This window comes from Natrix helvetica, assembly GCF_964273705.1.
Source record: "Natrix helvetica genome assembly, chromosome: 4".
Taxonomy (NCBI): domain Eukaryota; kingdom Metazoa; phylum Chordata; class Lepidosauria; order Squamata; family Natricidae; genus Natrix; species Natrix helvetica.
Window position 1 is genome coordinate 96,562,788 of NC_138550.1, and position 14,559 is coordinate 96,577,346.

Here is a 14,559-nt window from a genome sequence, read left to right on the forward strand (position 1 = left end):
CAGAGACATTGACATTTAAATATTTATGTATACCAGTTGCACCCACATTGCCAAGTAACAGTGGTCCATACATTTTGCATGGAACACCAAAATGAGATTTTATTCTCCTGTCTCCATGAAAAAGAATAAGCATTTCTTAATTATGCATCATGCCTTACTTTTTATGTGCAATGCCTCTTTTTCCTTTGCAATAACTTTCTGAGAAAAATATATTGGTGTGAGATTTGCCTACACTTCAAGGCAAAGAGCCAAAGTAGACATAATTGGATCACTAATCCACAGTTGGCTCTGACCTCAAGCTAAATCACTTACCTCTGGTGTTCCTGCTAGAGGCTATTAGCAGTGGAAAATAGCAGCTGTATGGGCAATTTATTTGGAAACTGACTAGCATTTGGGGAAAGGATTAAATGATTATCTCTGCACTCCAGATTCTCTTCGCCCCAAGTTACTTTTCAGGAGAAGAAATATAATGTGGTGAGATCCATTCACATTCTTCCCATATTATACTTACTTGGCCCTAAATAATGTTATAGATAATTTTGTTGCACATATGAATGTACTTCAGCCAGGGAATTTGTTTCCTCTAAGACTTGACACGGGAACAAGTACTGCCTGATAAAACCAGTAATGCAAACAGCAGAGTGACACTATACAAAAATAATTCCAAATTATAGGAAGGACTGGATGGGTAGATAAAAAATGGCAAACCCATGTTGATAATTAAAAAATAAGTTAATTTTTGGTGATTAAACAAGTAGGATTTTGTAGATGCTTTTAGAATGTTTCTTTAAATGTTTATTCGTTAACAAATAATTCATGATGATAATAATAATGAAATAATAATTTCAACTAGTAAAAGCAATTTGGATATAAACTACAAATTGGGACCTGGGAAAAAGATTTATCAATTTTACTAATAAATTTTTGTTTAGATTTTGCTATAAAGATGTAATCTTTCTCGGGTACTTATAAACTCTACTAACACATTTTTGTTTAGATTTTATTATAAAGATGTCATATTTCTTGGGTCGGATGAGAGGAGATGTGATATAAATAGTAAAAACGTTTTTAGATAACTACAATAACAAGGAAATGTTAATGGATAATGTTTAACAATTTCTACATGTGTTGGCATTGGTAAAAGCAATCAGATATAAGCCTTAAATAGTGAGTTGGGGGGGGGAAGGAATATGTTATAAAAGGATAATTATTGGAGGTTTATTGAAATAGCTAATGAATGCCAGTAGATGGTTGTGTCTTTAAATACAAATGATTCCAGATAAAAGCACGTTTAAATAATTCTAGTCAAATGAGAATGACGGTACATTGATAGTAAAATACATAGATTTTTTATTTAAAATGTACAATTCAAAATGAAGGAAGTATAAATAATGATTGTGGTAGTAACGCATGAAATCTATATGTAACCAATCGACATGCTTTCTACAAGATGTAATGAAGAATGATTCTTTTTTTGTGTTTATGTTTAATTAAAACAATAAAAAAACTTTCAAAAAATATGGCAAATCATGTCTAAACATCTGGCCGATTATGCAAACAACCACCATAATAATACATTAAGCTTGTATGCTGCCTGACTCTCAACAATTCTGGGAAGTTCACAACAATCGAACAAAGAAATTACAATGAAATAAATAAAACTTAAAAGATAAAGGTAAACGTTCGCAAACATGATAGGCCAGATGGAATGAAGTGAGTATTCTCACTGAACCTTGCCAAGGTACATCTAGATTTTGAGGGACCCTCATTCCAAAGGGCAGGTGCTGCTGCAGGGAATGCATGATGACATTGTTTCATCAAAGGAAACCAGAGGATGCCATCCTTGCAAGATTAAAAACAATCAGGCTGATGTTACAGGTGACAAATGATCCCTCAAATAACCAGGCCTTATGCCATGTACAATTTTATAGATAGTAACCAGCACCTTGAATTGCATTTGGAAGCAAACTGGGCAGCAGTAGTATTACATGGGCATACCTAAACATGCCCATCACAGCTTGCATTGCTGCATTCTGGACCAACAAAACCTTTTTGATGGTCTTCAATGGAAACCCCATATAGACCATGTTGCAGTAGTCAAGCCGCAAGGTGACTAGAGCATGACTAATTGTACAAATCCCCTTTTCTTGTCCCAATATGAGAAAGTACATAGCTAATGCACCAGATGGAGGCTTGGTAACACCTACTCTTTAAGCAAGAGCTGCAAATCTGGGAACACTTTCAGATTGCATATGAGCCTGGAGTGGTACCCCATCCAAGGTCGAAAGTGGAATATCTCCAGATCTGGGTTTGCACCTACAGCCATCCAGGCTTGGTAGGCTCGTGTTGGAAGCAGTTCCTTCCCATCCAACATCATATAGTTTCCACTAAAATATATATTTAAGTAAAAAGGGTATCATATTTTTGAGCATTATAATGAGGACTTATATCACTTTCTAAGTCTTCATTTTAGAAACATTACTGACCCATTACCTTGTTTCCCCAAAAATAAGACAGGGTCTTATTTTCTTTTACACCACGAAATATGGCCTTGGGCTTATTATAGGGGGAGGGCTTATTGTTTTGGAGTTGCCGGGCAGCTGCTCCCTTGCGAACTGGCTCCCGAAGAGCCGGGCACAGCCTCAGGGGTGAAGCAACCATGAGGTGATCACGAGCAACTGCCCAGCAAACCCCCTCTCCATCCGGGCAGAGTGCCATTCACTGATCTAGGGGGTATCCCTAAGGCGCCAAGGCATGTGGCGCTCTGCCCGCCCCCCAGCTCCTGCGGCTTGCACATTTGGGATACCCCCTAGGTCAGTGCATGGAGCTCTGGCCGCTGGAGAGGGGTGTTGCATGAGCGTCTGTTCCGCCCCTGCCGCGCTCCGAGCATATCTTCTTCTCCAGCTTCCAAACTCCAAAACCCAGCTGCCGAGTCTTCCAGCAGTGGCCGCTCTAGGAGTGCACTCTATGGTTGTTGGCCGGCTGCCGGACAGAGAGTCTTCCGGACAGAGTGTCTTCCAGTAGCCAGCCCAAAACCATAGAGTGCACTCCTAGAGCGGCCGCTGCTGGAAGACTTGGCAGCCGAGTTTTGGAGTTTGGAAGTCAGAGAAGAAGTTATGCTCAGAGTGCGACGGGGGCTCCATGCACTGACCTAGGGGGTATCCCGAATGTGCCAAGCCACGGGAGCTGGAGGGCGGGCAGAGCACCATGTGCCTTGGCGCCTTAGGGATACCTCCTAGGTCAGTGAATGGTGCTCTTGCCGGCTGGAGAGGGGGTTTGCCGGGCGGCTGCTCGTGCACGTGGTCACCTCATGGCTGCTTCGCCCCTGAGGCTATGCCCGGCTCTTCGTGAGCCCACTCACAAGAGAGCAGCAACTCTCCCCTCCAGCCAGGCAGAACGCCACTCCCCAACCTAGTGGTATCCTGAAGGCGGCAAGCAACGTGAATGCCTTTCCCCCCGACTCCCGCGGCTTGGTGCCTTCAGGATACCGCTAGGTCGGTGAGCGGTGCTCTGCCTGGCCGGTGGGGAGGGGGTTGTCCAGGGGGCTTATTTTCGGGGGTGGGGTTATATTTTTACACATGCAAAAAATGTGGCAAGGCGTTAGTTTCAGGGCAAGTCGTATTTTCCGGGAAACATGGTAGGATGCCAGCCAGAATAACTAGAATCAAACTAAACAGCTAAACCAAGCTAAATTGAATTCACAGTGCTGACATTCTAATTGCCAATCGCCAGGGAAGCCTCAAGCAAGGCACTCTTGCATAGCTAATATCTCTGAAAGCTTTCAGTACCCAGTGCTTCTTGGAGAAATGATATTAGGACTCTTGTTTGACAGAATACTTAACTGAAAAGATAATTATTTACCTAAGGAACAAGTTCCTTCCTAACCAGGAAGGGAAGATAGATACAGGAATAGGGAAAGACTTGTGAAGACATTTCTTAAGCTCAAGCCATTTGTACATTTGTTTCAAAGAGAAATAGTTGCTATAAGAAAGCCTTCACTAGATTAGGATCATGGTCTGATGAAAGAGGGCATCGACTCATTGACTAATCATGCTCATTGTCATGTTCCTTCTTGCACAAGTAGTCCTCAACTTATCACCATTTCTTTAGCAACCATTCATTGTTACAAGGCCACAGAAAAAAGTGACTTACAATTGGTCCTACACAACAGTTACAGCATTCCCTTGGTCACGGGATAAAAATGTATCCATTTATGTATTTATGATAGTTGAAGCATCCTAGGGATATATGTTCGCCATTTGTGATTTTTCTCAGCCAGCTTCTGACAAGCAAAGGCAATGGTGAAGCCAAAGTTGTCTTAATGACTACATCGTTCCTTTAACAACTGCAAATATTCACTTAACAACTGTGGCAAAAAAAAGTCATAAAATCCAATATGATTCATTTAACAATCACCTTGCTTAGCAATAGAAATTCTGATCCCAAATGTGGTCATAAGTCAAGGACTACTATACCGCAATGGGAAGAAAGCTCCTATGGATGGAACTTTTTCCCATGGACGCAATTCTTCCAAATGCAAAGAAGAAATGCTAATAATGATGGAAGTATTCAATTGGATTTAGGGTAGAGACAAAGAATTAGAGCCATTTTTTTCCTTTGCTAGAGTTTTAATCTCCCACATTCCAATTTATTTAACATTAAACATACATGGGACTACTTCCAAGCATTCATGTCATCTGTACTATTCCGTCTAACTGAAAATCAAGCTATAGCTCAATTCCAAATAATCTGTTCACTATCAAACAAGTTTAAATAGCCTTTGCAACCAAAGCAATACACTAATATGCTTTAAAAAGCATGGCTATTGCAGCTACTAAAACCATATAATCCTGTTAAAATGGGGAAAAAATAGGGATATAAATAGGACAAAATTAACCAATCAACTAATGTAGTAGCAATTACAATAGTGAATCTAGATCCAGGAATGAGGGATGGGAGCCTAACTTAAAGGAACACAGCTGGAAAGCTGCTCTTAATTATTGTATTTTAAGTATTTATTTATTGATAAAGCCTCATTGTGTTGAACTACATAGTCCCTTGCAACTCTATGATTCTATGGGTCAGGTTGCTAAGATGCACCTTTTGCTCATGAAGCGTCTTATACAGCTGTACTTGCTTGAACATATTTTTCTGGGTAACTGAAATAATATTAAGTAACATGCAAGGAAGAAATATAGATACACCCATTAAGACAAAGTGTAAAAACTGGGTGTGTGGGGTGTGTGGATGGGTCAGTCAAAGCAGAAAATGTTCAAAATTGTCACACTGGCAAAAAACATTTGATTTTTTCCATATATATATATATATATATAATGTTGTAATTGTACTGATAAATAAATAAAAGGAGACTAGGATAGATGTATGTAACACCAATACATACATACACACACACACACACACACACACACACACACACATATATATATAATTGTTACAGTTCTTACAACTTCTTAACTGAAAACCTAGAAGTATATCAGACAGCAATAAGGAGCAGAAAATTGAATTAGGTTAATTTAATTTTAATGCTTTCCAATTAATCTGTTGCAATTAGGGCATAATTAAATACAAATGATTTGTATACTCTTAATGTCATGTTTATTTTATTCTACTAATTTAAAATGCTATGAAAGATTTGTTTTCCCAGTTCTGTAAATCACTATTTTGCTGAAATGGAACCTTTTTTTTACATTAAAACACACATAATGATTCATCTAAATGCACAGATAACCCATTTCCCTACAGAAGTAGTGATATATCTTCCTTCTGAACCCCCAATTTATCTTTATAACTTTAAAGAATAATTCCTCCAAATATTTCCCCCAACTTTCTCTATGCAAAAATCTCACAGATGTAGTGAAAAAAGGAGATTGCCTTTTCCACGTTCTGTAACATATTTCAAATCTAGCTGAAGATTTAAATCTAGGCTAGATATTATGACATCCCAATGTACTGCCTTCTCAGAGTGCTGGGCAACAGCTGTCATACTTCCGGAGACTGAGGGACTGCATCCATATTTGGATTGCAAAACTCCATACTACCAGTAAAAAAAGAAGTTTCTGCAGATTTTACATTTCTAATTGTTGCCCTAGAAGGGGGCAGTGCTCATCTCCGTTTCAAGGCCATTGAGCCAGCGATGTCCAAAGACATTTTCACGGTCATGTGGCCAACATGAGATCACGGAGCACTGTTATCCTCCCACTGAAGTGGTACCTACTTATCTATTTGCATTTGTATGCTTTTGAACTGCTAGGTTGGCAGGAGCTAAGGTGAGGATGGGAGCTCACCCTGTTGCTTGGAATCCGGGTCTCAAACTATAAGCTCAGCATCTTAATCACTAGGCCACCCTGCTGCTGTATATTATCAGCAGATGGCAGGAAAAAAAGGATATTTCATTATCACTTTGCTGCCTCCTATTATCCACCAAGAATGTTAAAGTCCATTTGCATGGTAGCCTTCCTTATCTTAAGGGAATTGTGCTCTAATAAACAAGGAAGGAATCAGATTGGAACAAGCTATGATAAGGTTTGTCAGAAAAAGTGCTGATAGATTTGCCTTCTTTAGCACCATGGCATGGCTTTTGGTTATGGAAATCAGTATGTTGGGAAGGTACCCACTGGAGAAGATATCAGACGTCAGGAATCATATGCAGCAAACTAGAGAGTTCGGGGCTACACTGTTAGTTTTGGAAAGCAAATGTTTGCTTGTATAAGTGTGTGTGTGTGTGTGTGTGTGTGTGTGTGTGTGTGTGTGTACACATGTACATACCGGTATTTATATTACAATACCACTTTATATCAACCTGTTTTTTGCAGAGAAAAGGGTAAAACATGTAACTAATCTATGTGCAACATATAAATGTTGACTGAAATAATTAAAAACTTAAGTTTTTCATCATAGCCTGAAAACATAAAGAAAGGTTTGTCTGGTGCAAAGATAAACCATAAAAAGATGTCAGATAACCAAAGCTTTCTGTACAAGTAGTCCTTTTAAAAAAAAAAATTAAACAAAATTTTATTAGTTTTGAAAAAAATAATCAGGGAAAGGGGTGGTGGATAGAGTTACAAATTTTGACAGTTATATTATGCAGGAAATGCCCCCCCCCCCCATTCTCATAACTTTCATTTATTAATACATTAAATTGTTGTTACTTAGTAGTATTTTGTCAGCATATAAACTTTTATCTTCAAATAATTTCAATCATTTTATATCAAACAGATTTTCTAGTTCATTTTTGTGATCTGAGTTTTCTCGATGTTGCCTCTTCTCCCCCCTCCAGCAGAGCTCCGGCACCTCCCGTGTGCTGTATGTCCCGTGTAGTGTCATCAGGTTTTTCCATGAAGGCCTCAGCCTCCATAGTTGTATTGATTCTAACTCTCGTGTCCTCCCAGAATATTAGCATACCTTCTGGCATAAGCCATCTGAACCACACCCCTTTCTGGTATAATTTCTTCGCTAGAAGCGAATAGTTTTTTCTTTTATCTCTAACTTTCTTTGGGATTTGTTTCAGAATGGCTATTTCTCTATCTTTGTATTTTAATGCTTGCCCCCTTTGTGCACTCAGAATCTCATCTCTTGTAGTCTTTCTGAGAAATTTAATGTGAACCTCCCTTGGAACGTTGTGTGTTCTGGCATATGCTGAGTTTACTCTATAAACCAGGTCAATGTGCCACCCCATCTGTTGTCTGTCTTTTTTAATATATTCAGCCAGTAAATTTGTCATAATATCCCTCAGATCTTCATCATCAGCCTCAATTACATTTTGAAATCTGAGAAAAAAAGACATCCTTTCAAATTCCATTTTTATCTGATGGTTCTCAAGTTGTTGGTTTCCTCTCTGAACCCCCTTCACCTCCCCCCTCATCTCAGCCGTTCCTTCCTCCAAAAGTTCCAGTCTCTGTGAATTTTGAATCGTTCGGTCTTGGTTCTCTCTGAGCTGTTCGTTCATTTCTTTTAATTGGTTTTTTAAGTCCTCCTGCCCCTTTTAAGAGTTGTTGAAACATCTGTTGAAAGTCCACCTCAGGGGGCTTAGGCTGGAACAGAGATGTTAGTGTCTGTTGTCCACTGGGGCTGGACGTTGAAGATGCTGGGGCGGAGCCTGCAAAACCCGGTTTCCCCGGTGGTGGTCTTTTAGGTGGCATTGTAGTAAGCAAAGCTCAGGGATGACTATGTCAATACAGAGAAGAAACAATTGGGGAGGTGGATAGCCAAGAGAGATCGCGAGGCAGGGAGTCCAGAAATAAGGACCCAGGCAATAGAGCAGTAAAATCCTTTGTTCCAAGTCCAGGGTAAAGTATAACAAGAGATATCTCTGAGTATCACGGAGACAAAGACAAGATGCCAGCAGTTTATGTGGGTGGAGTCAAATTTCAAAGTACATGAAGACGACGGAAGTGTGCCATCTTGCCCTGCCAGCTCCGGGATCAGAAGGCAACAAGCCAAAAGTTTTCAAAGTTTTCAGGAAGAAACAGATCATCACCTCATTTTCACAATTGCAGTAAAATAAATCTGCTATTTGCTATGAGCGTGACTTCCATCGCTTCCCCCCCCCCTCCTCCTCCTCTGGGGGCAGAGAGCAGTTTAGAGACGCTTATCCAAGGGGGGGGGGAAATCCCCCTCCCTCCAGTCACACTTCCCAGGAACAAGTTGAAAGTTTTTTCTAAAGGGCTGACAGTCTTTTTGTTTTTCCTTCAGTCATAAAAGGGAACGGGGGGGAATCCCCATCTCACCACATTGTAACTGCGTCCTTCAAATCTTCAGTTTCATCCAGCTGCCTCAATGCGAAGACGCAGAAGCGCCTCCCCTTTTGCCTCCTGATGCCTAGGGCGATGCAGGGAGCCCCCCCGGCTGCCGCTGACACAGGGGGTCCCCCGCTAAGCTGCCCCCTCGGCAGGAGCCCCTACAAGGTTTCCTGTGCCCCCCGATCAAAGGGGAGCCCACCAGGAGCGCGCGGGGCGAGCAAGACATGCCTGTCACGAACCGCAGCCGGAACCGGAAGCCCTGTAATCTGCTTTTAAACTCCCTTTTAAAATAATCAGACAAAGGGATAAATTATTATTCTGCTATAACACCGGGGTTGTATTTCAGCATGTGGTGACTGCCATTTGGTAGCCAGCCAGATTTTTAGAGAACATTAATGCACTCCTGCTTATATAAACTATTGCTTATTAACAATATAAAATTGCTTATTAGCAATATAAAGTATATATGAGAGCCAGCTTGGTGCAGTGGTTAATTTAAGACATCAGAATAGAAACCGGGAGACTCTGAGTTCTAGTCCCACTTCAGTCTCAAAGCCAGTTGAGTTACCTTGAGCCAATCATTCTCTCAGCCCTAGGAACAGGCAACAGCAAACCACTTCTAAAAAAACTTTGCCAAGAAAATTGCAGGCATTCTCCAAGAACTGGACACAACTGGATGAAAGAAACAGAAGAAGATAGAAAAAAAAAGATACAGTATGTATCACTATCCACAAAGGGATGGAGCATTCAGCTTGAAGGCTTAGAAAAGTTAATGAAAAGTGTTTCCTTTTTCTGTCCAAAGAGCTGAAGTAGATACAATTTCCTGTGGGAGTTTTTAATGGAAAAGACAGGCTCAGAAAACAACTCTTGCACTGCAGTTAAAACACTGCTAGCTGGCTCATTAATCTGAGACTTCTAGAGCTCCCTCTTGTATAAAATGAACAGACAACATTCAAGTATTCTGATGGGTAATTAACACCGAATGTGGGTGCTATACGTTTTATTTTAATTCAGTGGTAGGATAAGGGTTGCTTATTTCAACAAAATCACACTGCACTACATATAAATATGCAGAGTCAGAGCCTTCGCGCCTTGCCTTCTGGCAGACTTTAAAGGAAATCTAGTGCCAATTGACTAAGCATTTTGGCAACCAGGCCATCCATTGTTAATTCCTGCTTACATTTTAGATCTTTTTTCTCCTCCCTTCGGCTTAAGTTTGTTTAAAATTATACATAGAGAAATTATGCAAAAATACTGGAATCCAATTTGCATTATATTGTAGTTCTTAGAGCATAAGACTCATCACGATATGGAGATATCTTAACAAAAATTACGAAATATCTTAAGATTGTTTTGCCTGTCCATTGAACTCTAATTTAAGTAAAGCATTTATGTGAATTTGGCTTTAATTGATGTGAGTGAAAATTGTGCTTAAATTCTGGAATATTAGCTTCAGTAGGGAGTAATTTCCATAGCTTGCAGAGAGAAAATAGTATACAATTTTTGGGGTTTTTTATGGGTTTTAGTAAGAGAGGATTCATTACATTTATTATGTTTTCCACAGGGATAGTAAAGCTGTATAGTAATAGGAAAATATTAGTCATGGGAATACTATTATTTTTGTTTCAGGATTTATATTATAGGCATTGCAGAGTCGGTGTACCTGATGAATGTCTGTTGAATACCATCAACATATTATCCACTTTAGAGAAAATATAAAACGATAATGTGTTCTCACAAAGTAATTTGTGTGAATCCTAAAACAGTGGCACATTCATCGTTTTAGGCTCATTTAAAATTTTGAGTGCATTGAAGATCCTCCCACAAAGTGACTGTCATGGGGCTACAGGATGAGGGAGAAGTTTAAAAAAAATCTTTACTGGCAAAAAAACTGGTAAGTTTGCTGTCTGTTATCATTTTTATTTTCTGAAACTACATGTGGAGGCCAGAGACAGGAAGAAGAAACCAGAGGCTGCAATTTCACTATCTTGCAGATCAACTTCACATTTAATTAAAAGCATTTGAAACCAAGATTGGATAACCAATAAAACCTTGTAGGCCTACAGTAGTATTGAATCAAGTGGGGTGGCACTTTCAGTGTCAAGTACATATAGATACTTTGCCCCTAAGATTTGTTGAACTTTGTGGCAGTTGATCTGTTTCTTCCATCTTTGGCCTCTCCTCTAGCTTTAACTTGGGGAATTTTGTTTGTTTGTGGATATTATGTGTGCTTTATGGGTTTCTTTTATTGTCTCCTGTTTGAGGATTACTTTAATGAAAAGCAGGCTAAAATCATTATAAAGCAATAAAGATGCTTGGAATAAGGTTTCAGCTCTTTTCCTGTGCTGCAGCGGTCCTGCATTCCATTCCAAATACCTGTGATCCCCTGGGGCAAAATATAGCCCAACAGACCAGAGCCATTGTCTCTTCTTTCCTTTCCTGAAACCAACTTTTGAACTTATAAACCTTCCCAGGTGCATTTTGACAACATATACGAAGGGCTGCAAGAAAGAGAACAACTGCCTCTATCCAGTTCAATTAAAATGTCATTAGGAAGAGTAACTGGGATGGCTCATTCTGCTTTTCTTTCCCCTTGAACAATTATTCTTTTCTAATTATTTCTATTTCTGTTCTGTTCAATTATTCTTCTGTAAGCCCAGTTTTATTTTGTTGACTTCATGGGATTGCCATATGCATACAGAGGTTACAGATTTTAAAATGGTAACATTAGGATTAGGTTTCTGTTAGATACTAGCAACTGTTTTAATGGTTTCCACCAAGGTCCTCTGTTCCGGTGGGAAAAGAGGTTTAATCTCATTCGTCGAAGGATCTGTCAGCTCCCTATAAAAGGTCTGCTGTCAGATTGAACCTTTGGTGGATTGTACAGTACATACTTGTTCTGTTACAATAAAGAGCTGTTGTTGCCTTTAGCCTGAGTGTGCCTTTCCATTACCCGATCTAACACTGGCGACGAGGATGGGATTGGAAGGCAACTAGATGGACCAAAAAAGAGCGTAGCAATCCAGCAAGTAAATCCAGCCTGGAGCTCAGCGCGGCTCCGAGCAGCCATTTTAAGCAGCAAACTCAAAATGCCCTCAAACACAAAATGGCCATGCATGCCCCATTGACTCCGTATGACCCAGTCACTGAGCACTGGGAATTGTATATGCTGAGGTTCAACTGCTTCCTCGAAGTCAACGACCTCATGGGTCTTTCTGAAGGTCGCTAGAAGAACATGTTCCTGGGTTACTGTGGACGGGAAGTGTTCAAAACAGCCAAAGACCTATCTGAGCCAATGCCGCTACAATCGGTTGCTTGGTCAGTGCTCTAACAGACGCTGAGGACACACTACGCCCCCAAGCCATCTAAGCACGTCCGCCGGCACAAATTTTATATTCGTAATCGGAAGGAAGGCAAATCAATCAACGAGTACGTTGCAGCGCTAAGGAAAGCCATAGCGTACTGCGAGTTCTGAGACCTAGATGAACCTATACTAGACCGCATCATATGCGGTGTACGGGACATTAATTTATAGAGCAGGTTACTTGCCAAATCTAACCTCACTCTACAAATTGCCTTGGACGAAGCCAGGGCATCTGAATCGGTGTTAAGTCTACAGAAACCCTGAAGCGCCAAAGCACTCCACAAGATGCGCGAAAGAGTGCATGCGTACATCGCGAGGCTGCAGAGGCTGAGAGCTCAGAAGACAAAGATGACAGCTGCCGCATACGCAGTAGCCGCGCCAAGCCGGCGTGTAAATTCGAACCGTGTTTCCCGCCTTGCGCAAGCTGCGGAGGAGACCATGCCAGATCGTCTTGCCATTTCCGTGACGCTATCTGCCAGTGCTGCGAGCGAAAGGGGCACATTGTCAAGGTTTGCAAAAATGAGCACCCCACGATGACCTGGCAGCCCGGAAGCCGACCTAACCGCCAGCAGAGGCTCAATCAAGGTGCATGGTAGCAGCCACCATGGCGCTCAGAGGGAGATACCAGAGTCACCTACCATACCTCAATTGGCCAAGTTTGCACTAGGCGGCCAAAAAAGCTGAAGGTCACAGTCCTCATCGAGGGCTCTCCATGTGAAATGGAGATCGACACGGGGTCATCACTGACCATCATGCCGTGGTCTACGCTCAATCGGGCTATCCCTAGCCTGAAGAAGCAGCATCTATGCGCCCCTGACATCCGCCTTCGCAATTACCAGGAGAACCGAGTCCCCATCGTGGGCCAGGGCACCTTCCGAGTGCAATTCAAAGCTACAGCAGCCAGTTCCCAGTGACGGTGGTCAGTGGTGACCTGCAGAGCCTCCTGGGGCTTGACTGGTTTGAAGACCTGGGCTTAAAAGTGACCGGTATCAATGCCTGGAAAGACGAGAGCGCCAAAGCAATTTTTAAAGAGTTCGAGGACGTCTTCGGCACCGGTCTGGGTAAGTATGTGGGGACTCCAATCTCTTTTAATTTGGACCCCAACATAGCCCCCATAAGGCTAAAACCCAGGAGAGTACCTTTTGCTTTCCGCCCCAAAATTGATTTGGAAATTGACAAGCTCATAGGCCAGGGAATCCTAGAGCTGGTTGATCACACATGCTGGGAAACCCCTATAGTGACACCTATCAAATCTGACTGTTCTGTCTGCATCTGCGTGGACTACAAATGCACAATATATAAAGTGTTACAACAAAGCACTTACCCTGTACCCATTGTACAGCATTTATTACATTTTTTAGGCCCTGGCAAAGTATTCGCTAAATTGGACATGGCGCAGGCATAACAATTACCTGTAGATGGCGGTAGGGTGGAAGCCCAAACCATTGTGATACACAGGGGTGCATTCAAATGTAACCCCTTGCAATTTGGAGTTAGTATCGCCCCTGGACTGTTCCAAAGCGTCATGGAACAGCTTTTGCAGGGGATTCCAGGAGTCGTTCCCTATTTTGACGACAAGTTGGTATCGACTGCAAATGAGGCGCAACTTTTCAAATGTTTACGAGTTGTTTTGACCAGAATTAGACAAAGGCCTCCATCTCAAAAAAGAAAAATGCCAAATTAACATGCCAAGGGTTGAATTCTTAGGGTACCTAATCAACGGCTCTGGGATTCACCTGACCATTAAAAAAATTAAAGCAATCCAGGAAGCCCCTACAGCTTGCAAAAGCCACCGTTGCTGAGCCCTTACATCGTCTCCTGGCGAAGAATGCGAAGTGGTCCTGGGGCAGAGCCAAGGCGGCCGCATTTGCCGCGGTAAAAAGACTTCTGTCAGCAGACATGTTCCTGGTGGAGTACCACCAGACCTTGCCACTGGTGTTGACTTGTGACACTTCCCCATTTGGTGTCGGAGCCGTCCTCAACCACCGCATGCCCAATGGAACCGAGGCTCCCATAGCCTATTACTCAAGGACCTTGTCAGCTGCTGAGCGGAACTACAGCCAGCTGGACCATGAGGCTTTGGCTGCAGTGGCCGGTGTAAAAAGGTTCCATCAGTACCTCTACGGCTGTGATTTCAAACTAATTATGGACCACAAACCGCTACTGGGCTTGCTGGCTGGGGACCGACCTACTCCTGTGTCATTATCGCCGCAGATGACCAGATGGACTATTTTCCTAGCGTCCTACACCTATCATCTCATCCACCGACCAGGCTCCACTTTGGGGCATGCCAACGCCTTGAGTCGCTGCCTGCTGCCAGAACCTCTTGCAGACCCTACCCCCGAGACGCCAGTCCTTCTTATTGACTGTTTGGAGACTGGTCCTGTCTTGTCTAGTGATGTTGCCCTCCACTCTGCAAAAGACTCCACCATCAAA